The sequence below is a fragment of the Moschus berezovskii genome, chromosome 14, assembly GCF_049115385.1.
Source record: "Moschus berezovskii isolate FMDL1 chromosome 14, NW_MosBer_1.0, whole genome shotgun sequence".
NCBI lineage: Eukaryota > Metazoa > Chordata > Mammalia > Artiodactyla > Moschidae > Moschus > Moschus berezovskii.
The window spans coordinates 54,826,274-54,841,182 of record NC_142473.1 but is presented as its reverse complement, the minus strand read 5'-3'; the positions used below and the strand labels follow the sequence as shown (position 1 = coordinate 54,841,182).

Below are 14,909 nucleotides of genomic sequence, written 5' to 3'. Positions count from 1 at the left end.
AATGACACAGGCTTTAAAGTCAAACAGACTTAGATCTGAATCTAGGCTAATCTTCCTACAAATTTATTGTGATGGAGAAAGTAATGTAGTTTTAGTAGTCCAAGTGGTCTAGGGATTCTCTCCTACTGTAGGATCCTGTCCACTTTGGGTAACGGTGGAGTAACAGCACCTTTATATATTTTACAGTGTACTCTTTTAAAATAAGTGTTCTTTAGAGCATCACTGTCATATGAAAAGACAATAAGTATTAGTCTTTAAAAGACCTTTGAGGTCAAGTTTGGAAAAGCTGGGAGTCTGTAATATGGTAAGAAAAGATATGCAGAGTTTTGTACATTTAAAAAAAATTGAAGTGTAAATAATTCTACATTAAAAAAAAGAAACTCAATTTCATTTCCTTTGTTTATTTAATTTTCCGGCTGTGCTGGGCCTCTTTTGCTGTGTGCAGGCTTTCTCTTGTTGTGCAGAGCGGGGGCTGCTCTCTAGTTGCGGTGCATGGGCTTCTCATTGTGGTGGCTTCTGTTGTTGTGGAGCACAGACTCTAGGCACACAGGCTTCGGTAGTTTAGTTGCTCTTCTGCATGTGGAATCTTCCTGGACCAGGGATTGAACCCATGTCCCCTGCACTGGCAGGTGGATTCTTATCCACTGTACTACCAGGGAAGTCCTAATTCTACATGTTTTGATCATGGAATCGCCGCTCCATCTTTGATAGTTCATAAAATGCCAGTGTTCCGTGACACACACGAGGTAAAATGAGCGCAAAGTGGCTCCCTAATTTTCTGTTAGCTGGGCTTGAAGAGGTAGAATGGTATATTGTCCTTTGACTGGCAGAGTACCTCCAGGACGCCCCTTTTCATAGACTGAGGGATTGTTATAGAAAGCTAGAGATCTTGGTTAATCCACAAGTCCCTGGTTATGTCCCTGACTCAATGGTAGGAGATTTAGCTAGTAAAGCCTCTGTAGTTGGCCTTGCTTGCAGCTTCTAGAGGGGGAGGTCAGCACTCTACTCTGAGGAAATAATATTGAGTTCAGTCAGAGAACTATCTGTATTCTGTCTTGTTAATTACAGCTGGTCGAGAAGTGGGTTGGGTAGGCAGGGGTTGCATTCAATATTTCAGTCTTATGGAGTTCTGGGTTCCAGTTTCACTTTGCTTTAAGTGAGGTACTTCTACCGTCTCAACCTTGGTTTCCTTATTTATTTATTTTAACTTTACATTATTGTATTGATTTTGCCATACATTGACATGAATCTGCCCCGGGTGTACATGTGTCCCCCATCTTGAACCCCCCTCCCACCTCCCTCCCCATCCCATCCCTCTGGTTCATCCCAGTACACTAGCCCCGAGCATCCTGTATCATGCATCGAATCTGGACTGGCGATTCGTTTCACATATGATAATATACATGTTTCAGTGCCATTCTCCCAAATCATCCCACCCCCGCCCTCTCCCACAGAGTCCAAAAGACTGTTCTATACGTATATCTGTGTCTCTTTTGCTGTCTCATATACAGGGTTATCGTTACCATCTTTCTAAATTCCATATATATGCGTTAGTATACTGTATTGGTGTTTTTCTTTCTGGCTTACTTCACTCTGTATAATAGGCTCCAGTTTCATCCACCTCATTAGAACTGATTCAAATGTATTCTTTTTAATGGCTGAGTAAGACACTTACTCCTTGGAAGGAAAGTTATGACCAACCTTGATAGTATATTAAAAAGCAGAGACATTACTTTGCCAACAAAGGTCTGTCTAGTCAAGGCTATGGTTTTTCCCATGGTCATGTGTGAATGTGAGAGTTGGACTGTGAAGAAAGCTGATCGCTGAAGAATTGATGCTTTTGAACTGTGGTGTTGGAGAAGACTCTTGAGAGTCCCTTGGACTGCAAGGAGATCCAACCAGTCCATTCTAAAGGAGATCAATCCTGGGTGTTCATTGGAAGGACTGATGCTGAAGCTGAAACTCCAATACTTTGGCCACCTCATGCGACGAGTTGACTCACTGGAAAAGACTGATGCTGGGAAAGGTTGGGGGCGGGAGGAGAAGGGGACGACAGAGAATGAGATGGCTGTATGGCATCACCGACTTGATGGACATGAGTTTGAGTGAACTCCGGGAGTTGGTGATGGACAGGGAGACCTGGCGTGCTGTGATTCATGGGGTCGTGCAGAGTCGGACATGACTGAGTGACTGAACTGAACTGAACTGAATACTCCATTGTGTAAATGTACCACAGCTTTCTTATCCATTCGTCTGTAGATGGACATCTAGGTTGCTTCCATGTCCTGGCTATTATAAACAGTGCTGTGATGAACATTGGAGTACATGTGTCTCTTTCAATTCTGGTTTCCTCGGTGGTTTCCTTATTTAAAGATGCAGAAGTTGTGTTAGATTGATTACATTCAATATATATTTATTAAACATTTACTGTGATCCAGTCATTGTTCTAGGGTGATGGGAATGTAGTGATGGGAAAGCAGACCCTGCCTCAGGAACTTAATCTAGTAGAGATGATTACATTATATGAGTATGGAAGTGTGTGTTATAGATTAAGATTTTAGTAGTCGAGGGAAGGCAGACATTTGTATGAGTCACTGTAGTCTAGGTGGCTTCCTGGAGATGGTGTGACTTAGTCTCCAAAAATGTAAAGCTTTTGTATTGCAGAAGTTCAGGGAGGCATTTGGATGTGCAGGTGACCTGAGTGCAGGTAGGAGTGAATAGCCAGTGCTCAGGAGAAGGTGATATCCTGTACTACTCTTAGCCGTGGCATCTCCCATGGGCATTCTGCTGAGGGGACTTGTTTCCGGGGCAGTTGAAGATATCACTGCCAGAGAGAACTTGCAGCTAAGGACAGAGGGAGGGGCTGGGCAGAAGTGGATTGTTATTGTGGGTAGGAGGAAAGGATCATAACTGATGAAGTCAGAAGTTAAAAGGAGAGGGAACCAGGGAGTTGAAGAACATGAAATGGGTCAGGGTAACAGTTCATGTCTCAGGCTATGAATGACAGAGGACTTGAAACCTGAAAATGTATATATATAATTTCTTTCCATGTGTCAAGCACTGTTAGCATTTTTAATGCTAAGCTTATTTAATATTTAATTCTTTTTTCATTATTTAATTCTTAGTAGTATGTCTAATCTTTATATTCAATACCAGCTCTAAGAGGGTAGGTACTATTATTTTCCTGTTTTAAAGGTGAGAAAACTGAGACCTGGAGAATTTAAATAATTTGCTCAAACTCATATGGTTGATAAATGATGAAGTTAAGATTCATGCTTGGGTGATATTTTTTCCAGTCTGCTCTTTAAACATTTTTTTTTAAATATTTATTTATTATTTATTTGCCTGCATCGGTCTTAGTTGTGGCACATGGGATCCCCGATCTTCGTTGTCTGTGGGATCTTTAGTTGCATCTCAGCTGCGACATGTGAACTCTTAGTTGCGGCATGTGGGATGTAGTTTCCTGATCAGGGATCAGACCTGGGCCCCCTGCATTGGGAGCGAGGAGTCATAATCACTGGACCACCAAGGAAGTCCCCAGAGTCCTTGCTCTTAATCACCATGTTACACAGTTTTAGGCCATCATATATCACACAGTGAGAAGCCACCATACATTTCTGGCTAGTGAGGTAACTTTTTGTAGGTGGTGTAGTGCAGGGCAATTTCCTAAGGAAGCTTGGAATTGAAGGCAAAAAAACTTGTCACAGTTGTAATAATTGTCTCAGTTGCTTCTGAAGGTGTAGAAAGATGGTATTTCACAAATTACTTTCTGAGATGGATCAGGTAGTTCCCGGTGCTACCTCTAATTTCAGCCCATTTTAGAAACCATTTTCCAAATAATTTTAATCTGTAGGAATCTCTCCTGTCCCCTGCCTATTCCAGGCAGAGGGGCCCCAGGAATCAGATCAGGAATACCTCTTCTGGAGTCAAGAGTTCAAGCAGCATCTGGAAGCATTTGCAAGAGGGGAAGTTGAAGACTTCCTGTTGACATCAGAGTTTGCTCTCCTGATATGGGGGGGGGGGATCCCCTGTTATAATTGATAGTGAACCTGATTGCTATTTTTTTTTTTTTAAGATTTTGATTGATTTATTTGGCTGTTCTGGGTCTTTGTTGCTGTGCAGACTTTCTCTAGTTGCAGCAAGTGAGGGCTACTCTCTAGTTATGATGTGTGGGCTTCTCATTGCCGTGGCTTCTCTTATGCACCTTCTCTAGGCACACAGCTTCAGTAGTTGTAGCTCTTGGGCTCTAGAGCACAGTCTCAGTACTTGTGGCACGTGGGTTTAGTTGCTCCATGGCATGTGGGATCTTGCCTGACCAGGGATCAAACCCATGTCTCCTGCATTCGTAGGTAGATTCTTTACCACTGAGCTACCAGGGAAGCCCCCTGATTGCTCATCTTGAGATACTGGGCAAGTGTGCTGAGTTACAGAGATGTGACATGATCCTTGTCTTTGAGCCATCCACAAATTACTGAGAAGAAGATAAGCGCATAAGAAAGTACAATTAATATAGTATCACAAGTGCTGCAATAGAGGGACGTAGAAAAACTTACTAAGAGAGAAAGGAAGGAGGGTCTAAATGCTTGGCAAAGAAGGAGTTAGCGTAGGCTTCAGAGAGATTCAATCTGGGTCTTTAAGAGTGACCAGAATTGTGCCTGGCAGAGAGGGTCCTGGAATGCATTCTGTGCATTGTAAATGTGGAAGTGCATTCATATTCAGGGAATGGCGAGTTGTTCATCGTGCTGGACTGCTTGGGAGGAAATCTGAATGGTGAAGACCTTAAATCCTATCGGAGTTGAGCTTTCCTGTAGATATTTAAGATGGAGAATGTCATGGTCAGAGTGGTGTTTTAGAACATCTCTGACGCCTATGCTTAGGAGGATTAGAATGGATTGATTAAACCAGAGGCAGGGAAACCAGCCAGAAGACTGTTGCAGTATCAAATGATGAGGTTGGAACCAAGGCAGCAGTCATGGGTGTTGATTTAAATTGTGTGACTAAAGGAAGAAATGTTAGATATCTGGGTATTGTGTGTTCAGTCGCTTCAGTCATGTCTGGCTGTTTGTTGACCCTAGGGAATGTACCCCATCAGGCTCCTCTGTCCATGGGATTCTCCAGACAAAAATAGTGGGGTGGGTTGCCATGCCAGGGGAATCTTCCTGAACCAGGGGTTGAACCTGTGTCTCTTACATCTCCTGCATTGGCAGGTGGGTTCTTTACCACTAGTGCCACTTGGGAAGCACTGTGATGCTATTAACACATGAAATACAGGCTGGAGAGCTGGTTTAGGGAAGTTAATGAAAAAGCTGGCTTAAAACTCAACACACTAAAACTCTACAACTAAAAAGCCTCTTGATGAAAGTGAAAGAGGAGAGTGAAAAGGTTGGCTTGAAGCTCAACATTCAGAAAACAAAGATCATGGCATCTGGTCCCATCACTTCATGGGAAATACATGGGGAAATAGTGGAAATAGTGTCAGACTTTATTTTTTGGGGCTCCAAAATCACTGCAGATGCTGATTGCAGCCATGCAATTAAAAGACGCTTACTCCTTGGAAGGAAAGTTATGACCAACCTTGATAGCATATTAAAAAGCAGAGACATTACTTTGCCAACAAAGGTCTGTCTAGTCAAGGCTATGGTTTTTCCAGTGGTCATGTATGGATGTGAGAGTTGGACTGTGAAGAAAGCTGATCGCCGAAGAATTGATGCTTTTGAACTGTGGTGTTGGAGAAGACTCTTGAGAGTCCCTTGGACTGCAAGGAGATCAATCCTGGGTGTTCATTGGAAGGACTGATGCTGAAACTGAAACTCCAGTACTTTGGCCACCTCATGCGATGAGTTGACTCACTGGAAAAGACTCTGATGCTGGGAAGGATTGGGGGCGGGAGGAGACGGGGATGACAGAGAACGAGATGGCTGGATGGCATCACCAGCTCGATGGACATGAGTTTGAGTGAACTCCGGGAGTTGGTGATGGACAGGGAGGCCTGGCGTGCTGTGATTCATGGGGTTGCAAAGAATCGGACACGACTTAGTGACTGAACTGAACTGAACTGAAAACTCAACATTCAAAAAACTAAGATCATCGCATCCAGTGTCATCACCTCATGGCAAATAGGTGGGGAAACAATGGAAATAGTGACAGACTTTCTTTTCTTGCACTCCAAAATCACTGCATATGGTGACTGCAGCCATGAAATTAAAAGACACTTTCCTTGGAAGAAAAGCTATGACAAACATAGACAGCATATTAAAAAGCCGAGACATTACTTGCCGACAAAGGTCCATCTAGTCAAAGCTGTGGTTTTCCAGTAGTCATGATGAATGTGAGAGTTGGACCATAAAGAAAGCTGAGTGCCAAAGAATTGATGCTTTTGAACTGTGGTGTTGGAGAAGACTCTTGAGAGTCCCTTGGACTGCAAGGAGATCCAACCAGTCCATCCTAAAGGAAATCAACCCTGAATATTCATTGGAAGGACTGATGCTGCAGCTGAAACTCCAATACTTTGGCCACCTGATGTGAAGAACTGACTCCTTGGAAAAGACCTTGATGCTGGGAAAGACTGAAGGCAGGAGGAGAAAGGGAATGACAGAGAATGAGATGGTTGGATGGCATCACCGACTTGATGGACATGAGTTTGAGCAAGCTCCAGGAGTTGGTGAAGGACAGGGAAGCCTGGCATGCTGCAGTCCATGGGGTTGCAAAGAGTTGGACACAACTGAGTGATTAAACTGAACTGAACTGAATGTTAATTTTGAGATGCTCATGGGTGACATTCAGGAGAATTCCCTGGTGGCTCAGATGATAAAGACTCTGCCTGCAATGCAGGAGACCCATGTTCGATCCCTGGGTCGGGAAGGTCCCTTGGAGAAGGAAATGGCAGCCAGTCCAGTATTTTTGCCTGGAGAATTCCATGGACAGAGGATCCTGGAAGGCTATAGTCCAAGGGTTCACGAAGAGTCAGACAGGACTGAGTGACTGTCTAGCACTCACTTGGGAAGATAGGAGTTTTGGAGTTCCTGAGAGGGGTAAGATTGATCGTAGATATAGGAAGGATGACTTCTAAGTGAGAACGGGAACCAGAGGAACAGTTGAAATTGCTTGAGTAAAACCCAAAAAATGGGAATGAAAGGGGACTGCGGGTAGGCCTCAGAGGAACTCTGATATGTGTAGCCAGAAAAGTTGGGAAAGGCGTCTGAGGAGGAGCAGAGAGGTAGGAGAAAGTATCGTCTGGGAAGCCAGGAATGAGAAGAGTTTGTAAAAGGAAGTGAGTGTTTATTGGAGCTGAGAACAAGTGGGGTGAGCCCTGAAACGGGGTTGCTGGGTCATTGGTGACTGGGTGAGGGCAGTTTCAGTGAAGGAGTAGAGACAGAAGCTAGATTGCTGTGGCTTAGGGAGTGAATGTGAGGTGAGGATCTAGAGGCAGCAAGCACAGACTTCTCTTTTGAGAAATGTAGTGGTAAGAGAAAGAAGGAAAGAGAGTAATATTTTGAAGAGGAACCAGGGGAGACAGGCTCAAAGATTTTGTTTTTTTCAGAGTTGGGGAGTGGAATGGGGACCTGAGCTGGTATAGGTTGCGGGACAAGACATAGAGGAAGGTGGTCAAGTAAAGGTGCTGTGGCTCTCTGAATGCTCCGTATTGTTGTGGGATCCCTAAACTGTGGTGCTTCGCTGAAGCCTGCAGTCACTAGAAGGAGTGTAGGGTAGACAAGAGAGACCTTGACATTCATAACAATTAATGATAGCACCATGTATTGAGTAACCTCTGTATGCAAGGCATTTTTCTAGATATATCTAAACAGTAGATGCAATTCTAACACCACAACTCCTAGAAATTAAGTATTGTTGCCATTTTGCAGAGGCGGAAACAGATAAGTTGAGCATACAATTAGTGGTGGAGCCAAAGTTTCAGCCCAGGCTTGTGAAACTGCAGGATGTGTTCTTTCTACTCCACAGTGCTGTCTTTTCTGTTAGTAACTCAATGCTGAGACTCTGAGGAGGGCTGGAAGGGAGAGTAGGGATGGATGGGCCGGAGGGACAAAGGTAGGGTTCAGAAAGAAAGTGAAAGTAAAAGTCACTCAGTCATGTCCAACTCTTTGTGACCCCATGGACTATACAGTCCATGGAATTCTCTAGGCCAGAATACTGAAGTGGGTAGCCTTTCCCTTCTCCAAGGGATCTTCAGTCTTATGGAGTTCCAAACCAGAAATCGAACCGGGGTCTCCTTCATTGCAGGTGGATTCTTTACCAACTGAGCTATCAGGGAAGCCAGGGTTCAGAAGTTGATCCTAACTTGGAAGGAACACAACTTAATCTCTGAATGAAGAAGAAAGATCTTGGTCTGGCCTTGCCCTGCCTTCTTTCTGCTTAGCCAGTGGCTTCAGTGACTGCAGGCTTTCACTCTCTTTTTCTCCATCTTTCTGTAACTTCCTACCAGAGCCTCTGAGGTCCCAGCTGCTGCCTGTTATTGATGGTTTATAGAGAAAAAAAAATACCACCTCTAAGCCCAAAGGGCTTATCCTTTCCAACAAGCTACCTGAGAGGAATTAGTGAGCCGTAGGATGGCGCTGTCTTTGGCACAGGGCAGTCTTCTTCCTGAAGTACTTCTATTTGAAATGAATAAGTTTGGATTGGTGGAAGGATCAAAACAATGAAAATTAGAAGATTTGATTTCCAGCCTAAGTGATTGCCCTGGTTACCTTGGGCAAGTCGCCTCCTCCATGTTTATTTACTTGACATAAGGTAGGGACTGTTTTACTCAGCCCTGTATCCCACATACCTGGTATATGGCCTGACTGAGGTGGTGTCCTAAGTAAGTTTATTGTGAAATAAGTTAATTTGCTCCTTTGTTGAATGAGGGAATTGGACCTTTTAATTTCTAAAAGTCATTCAATTCTAAGTGTATAGTTCTATGAAGATTGATATGCTTTAATTATAGATTAATAAGTACAGTCATTTATTTAGCATTTGCTTTTTGCCCAGGCACTGTGTGAGGTGCTTTACATATTTATTTTATTTAGATGATTTTTTAAATTTAAAACTTTTGTTTGGTCCTTTAGAACTATTATGGATCCTTGGGCAATAAACTCATGAGGACAGTATCTATGCCTGTTTACTACTGTTTAACTCTAGTGCTAAGCACAGTGCTGAGCATGTGATGAGTACTCAGCGAGTATTTGTTGAACAAATGAATGAACAGATGTAATATTATTGCAACAATCGTGTAACATAGCTAGTATTAGCCCCATCTTACAGATAAGAAAATTGAGGTTCACAAGTCATGGAACTAGTAGGTGGCTAAGATGGAGGATGGAGGATTCAAACCCAATTCTAACTCTAAAATTGGTGCCTTTACCACTTAACACCACAGTGCTTTCACTTATCTTCTATTTTATTTGAAAATTTGAAAGGAAGGAAGGGAATTGAGGGCTTGGAGGTGGGGTTAGAGGTTGGGCACTGAAGTTTAAATATTCATGGTAAGAGTTGACAAGTATTTCAAGCACCTTAAGAAAACAAAGAGGCTATAATAGCAGTTACTATTCACTGGGTAATTCATTTATTGAGTAATGAGTAAATGGCAATTAAAAACCACTTTAACAATTTTAATTATCATCTGTTAACTGATGATTATCAAATTTGTGTGTCTAGTGCAGATGTTTCCTCTGAACTTTAACCTTGCATATCCAGTCCCTTAATTGACATTCTGGATGTCTAACTGGCATTTTAATTTAACAGGTTCACACTTAACATTCACTCTTGTCAGCAGATCCTATTGGTTCTACTTTTAAAATACATCAACAGTTAGATACTTTTTAGTGCCTCTGCTCCTACCACCTTGATCCAAGCTACCATTGTCTGTTGCCTGGAGAAATAATAGCCTCTTGATTGGTTTCCTGCTTCTGCCCTTGCCTGCCTACAGTTCAGAGCAGCCAGAGCAATCCTTTCAAACGTAAATCCAGTCATATAGATCAGCATCCTTTAGAGGTTTCCCATATCTCTTGGAGAACAAGCCAAAGTCCTTAGAGTGACCAGGCTCCAGTTACCTGGCTTATCCTCCTCTCCACCTGCTTGCCCTGCCCCATTGGCTTCCTCACTCTCTTTTGAGCAAGGCAGGTATGATTGTGCCTCCTTGGCATTTGTTCTCCCCTCTTTCCCCTCTGTATTCCTCAGTCATTCTATTAAAAAATAGCAAACCCTCCCCTATAGCACACCTTAATCTCTATTCTCATTAATTTTTCTCTATAGCGTTTATCATTTTCTAAACATATTTGTTTGTCAGGTCCTTTACTTTGCCCCCTGCTCCCTGTCAGTTCCATAAGAACAGTTATTTTTGTTCATTGCTGAATCCTCAGTGACTGACACATGACATATGCTTAGTAAATATTTGTTAAATGAAATATTCTGGGTCAGGTACACAGGTAGATGCTTTATATATATTTGTTTAATTTTCTTCACAACAATCCTGCAAAATATTCCCATTTTACAAATGAGGAAAGTTATGTGCCTAGGATTGCATGGCTAGAAAGTTGAAAGCCTAGATCTGTTCCACTTAAAACATTGCCAAACTCAAGTAAAATATTTTAGGAGAATGGAGTCTAAATATTATTTCTTTGCTTCTGAATGGAGTGTTTAAACCATAGGCCTAGAAACCAGAAGAAAGGCAAAGACTGAATGCCCAAATTGGGCATTGTTCATTCACTCAAATGGAAGCACACTGATACTTGTGATGCTGCTGCAGTTAGAAGCCTAAGGTACCTGGAAAAAGGCCTTTGTGTGAGGTCTTCCTGTGTACCACTTTGACACACTTTTGGCTTGTATATGCAGAAAATCAGAAGAGTTTTATGATAATTTGAAAAATTTTCTCCCCTACTCCCTGGGAAAGGCCTTCTTTCCCTATTTTGGAATAGCATTAAGGTTATTTTGGGCTTATTGCTTCATATCACTTTTCTTTCCTGAGGTTTAATGTCATCCAGGGTCAAAGTGCAAATCATCTTCAGGGTGTCCTGTAGTGTGACTTTCTTTGTGGTATGGTGACTGAGAAGGCCTAGATCAGAGCTGTTCCCAAAGTAAGATGAGACTGTAGTCAGAGCTATCTCCAGGGTCAAATGTGTCTGGGTTCACATGCCATCCTAATAGAGGTACATCATTCTTTCAGAAAGGAGTGTGAAGGAGAATGGGACCAGGAGCCAACCCCTCAGCTGACTGGGATATAGTGTATCTCTCTCCTAAGTCTCAGGTACCAGTAACTTTTCTCCCAAATTTTAAAAAATTGTGATAAAATACACATAAGATTTACCATCTTAATCATGAAGTGCATAGTTCAGAAGTATTAAATACATTCATAATGTTGTGTGATTACCATCATCACCATCCCTATAGCTCTTTTCTTCTTGTAAAACAGAAACTCTGTACCCATTTCAATAGTAACTCCCCATTCCCATTTCTCCCCAGGCCTGCAACCACCATTCTGCTTCCCGTCTGATTTTGACAATGTACTCTGAGGCCTACATATCAATAACTTTGAACCTAGTGAAGCTCTGGGCTTATAGGAGGCTCAGACAGAGGGAGCAGAAGTGGATTATTCAGGGTAAAGTTCTTCTTAGTAATATGACAGAAGTAGAAGAGGAGGAGGTAGAGAAACGTCATCCTGTGGTATGATATGAGCAGTGATGTAGCCAGAGAACAGTGAAGAGCAAAGTGTGGCTCAGAGTGGTCCCCAGGGTAAAATGAGACTGTGAGCAGTGCTGTTCCCAGGAAATAATGAAAATAGGATGAGAATTTTCCTCAGGGTAGGATAAGCAGACGGGGGAAAGTGTATGGGGGTGACAATACCATTACCAGGGTGAGAGAAGGAAAAGAGCATGTGGGAGCAGTTCCAGGTACCAAGGGAAACATAATGAGAGGGAAAGGATTTTAGGCAACATGTTTAGATTAGGGGAGGGAACAAGCAGATGCCAGGTTGTAGAGAGCTTTATGTGTCGTATTCAGGGTTTGAAACTTCCTTGGGCAAAGCAGAGCCACTGAAAAGTTTTAAGAGACAGACAGGGTAAAATTTGCTTCTGGTCAATATGACCTATGTTCCCAGTGGAGGTCAGGTCAGGAAAGGCTAGAAGAGAGGATGGCAGCCACAGGACTCCAGGCAGGTGTGGGTAGAGCCTGACCTCAGTGAAATCACAGAGGCTTTCCTGGACCTCATCCAAAACTAAGAACTTCAGTGGCTGCACAACATTGGGAATATACTGGAATATACTATATGCCACTGAACTGTTCACTTAAAAATGTTACTGTTACAAAACTAAGAACCTCATCCTGCCTCAGTCTTTGTAGGACTTGGCCTGATGTTCTATGACTGATTTTTTTTTTTCTGTAAGGGTTCGTCCTGGTGGTGGTCCTGGGGAGTCCAGGTTGGAACTAGGCATAGCAGGAGGGATTTGAGTACAATCCCTGATCTCTCTTTCTCTTTTGATTTATTTTTGTCTGGGCTGTCTTCACTGCTGCTGTGCGGGCTTTCCTCTAGTTGCAGCAACTGGGGGCTGCCCTTCCTCGTGGTGTGAGGTCTTATTGCAGCTGCTCTAGAGCACAGGCTCTAGGCTCACAGGCTTCAATAGTTTCAGTGTGTGGGCTCAATAGTCCTGGTTTCTGGGCTCTTAATAGTTGTGGCACCAGGCTTAGTTGCTCCTCAGCATGTGGGATCTTCCTGGACCAGGGATTGAACCCGTGTCTCCTGCAGTGGCAGGCAGGTTCTTTACTGCTGAGCCACCAAGGAAGCCCCATGTTCTCTTTTTGTCCATCCTTCCTACTGGCTGCCATAGTCATCTGTCTTTTATGTTTGTTTGTTTTTACTTTATTTATTATTATTTTTTTTTACATTTCACTGAAAATATTTTATTGGCCTTTTGGATAGAAACGGGAATTTATTTGCCAGGAAGGATGATCCCATCATACTTCTGCTGGAACCAGCGCATGACCTCCTCTTTGCTGATTCTGTGTTTGACCCCAGTGCAGCCTGTCCTGCGCTTCTTGTCTGTGATACTGAAACCTGGCCTACCCAGCACCACGTAGAAGTCCAGGCTGTAGATACCGATGCTTGGGTCATACTTGATTCCTAGATCGATGTGTTCTTGGATCCCAAAGCCAAAGTTTCCGGTATCTGAGAAGTTATTTTTTCTTAACTCGTACTCTCGCACCTTTAGACCTTTCTCCAGGATTTCTTCTGCCTTGGCCCCACGGACGGTACAGTGGACGGCAATCTTTTCATTTCTCCTGATGCCGAAGGATCTGACAGTGTATCTAGCTTTGGAGAACCCTGGGGTCTGGCCCGTGAGCTGCTCCAGCACCTTGGCTGCCCTGGTCAGCCTGTCTCCGCTCTCCCCGACGCAGATGTTGAGGCAGAGCTTGCGGATGCGAAGTTCCCGCATGGGGTTCTCCTTCTCACCTTGATCCTGCGCCATGACGGGAAACAGGAAGAGAGGGTGAGGTTTCCACCCCAGGGCTTGTTTTTACTTTAAAAACAAATTTACTTACCTGTTTGGCTGCACTGGGTGTTTGTTGTGTCATGCAAAAGTCTTTGTTGCAGCCTGTGGGATCTAGTTCCCTCACCAGAGATAGAACCCAGGCCCCCTGCATTGGGAGCACAGAGTCTTAGCCACTGAACCACTGGAAAAGTTCCCATAGTCATGTTTCTAACAAGTTATCTAACCCCTGCCTTTCTCTGCTAAGAAATCTCTGTTGCTTTCCCATTCTCTGCATATTATAAAATCCAGCCTTTGATGGAATCTGGTTTCATGACATTCCATGATATGACTCCTGCGTATTTTCTTGTAAATATCTTGCTTGTTTTTATTCATGCTTTACTCATTCATCTTGCTTGAATATCTTCCTGCCGTTTCTATCTGGTAAACTCATCCTTCTATACTATCCTCCAGTGTTACCACTGTTTTGAAGCCTTCTCTGTTCTCCCATCATAGACAGACAGTCCCTTCCAGTGTTATTCTTCCATTAAGTTGATTATTTCTCTCTGTTAATTATCTCACCGCCTTGTCATTGCCACATAGATTGGGAGTTTTTCAAACACAGGTGCCCTACAGGTTTTTTTTTCTGTGCTCCTGTGACAGTACTGCCCAGAGACAGCTCTCATCGTTTCTTTCTTTTTTTAAAAAAGGAGTGTTTATTTCTAGACCATAGAAATTGTTGGCCTTACTTAGCCCTAATTTCTCCTTCCCAGGTGATCGTCTGAATTCTCTCATGTATTGTCAATGCATTTATTGAGGTGAAAGTCACATAAACATAAAATTAATCATTTTAAATTGAGCGATTCAGTGCCATTTGGTGCTTCTACAGTGTTGTATACAACAACCACCTCTGTCTAGTTCTGAAACAGTTCCATCACTCCACAGTAAAACACCTCACCAGTTAGCAGTTTCTCCTCATTTCTCCCTCCCCCGGCAGCTATCAGTCTGCATTTTTGTCTTGATGGGTTTACTTATTCTGGATGTTTTATATAGAGTCATACGATATGTGGCCTTTTATTTCTGGCTGCTTTGCGTGCATGTGTGCTCAATCAGTCACTCAGTTGTGTCTGACTCTTTGTGACCTCATGGACTGTAGCCTACCAGGCTCCTCTGTCCATGAGATTTCCCAGGCAAGAATACTGGAGTGGATTGCCATTTTCTTTTCCAGGCGATCTTCCCAACCCAGGGACCTAACCATGTCTCTTGCATCTCCTGCACTGGCAGGTGGATTCTTTACCACTGCGCCACCTGGGAAGCCCCCTGACTTCTTTAACTTAGCATAAAATTTTGTAGCATGGATCAGCATGTCATTCTTTTTTTTTTCTTTTTAAAGTTTTTTGTTATTGTTGTGGTAAAATATATAGTGTACAATTAGCGATTTTAACCATTTTAAAG

At 43.0% G+C, this 14,909-nt stretch overlaps 1 protein-coding gene and 1 pseudogene across 4 annotated transcripts in view; one reads left to right on the top strand and one right to left on the bottom strand.

The window, feature by feature from the left end:
• Positions 1-14,909, top strand: part of STIM1 (stromal interaction molecule 1) — a 206,424-nt gene that overhangs the window by 51,647 nt on the left and 139,868 nt on the right. The gene's annotated exons all lie outside the window — the stretch shown is intronic.
• Positions 12,897-13,458, bottom strand: LOC129554608 (large ribosomal subunit protein uL5 pseudogene; annotated as a pseudogene).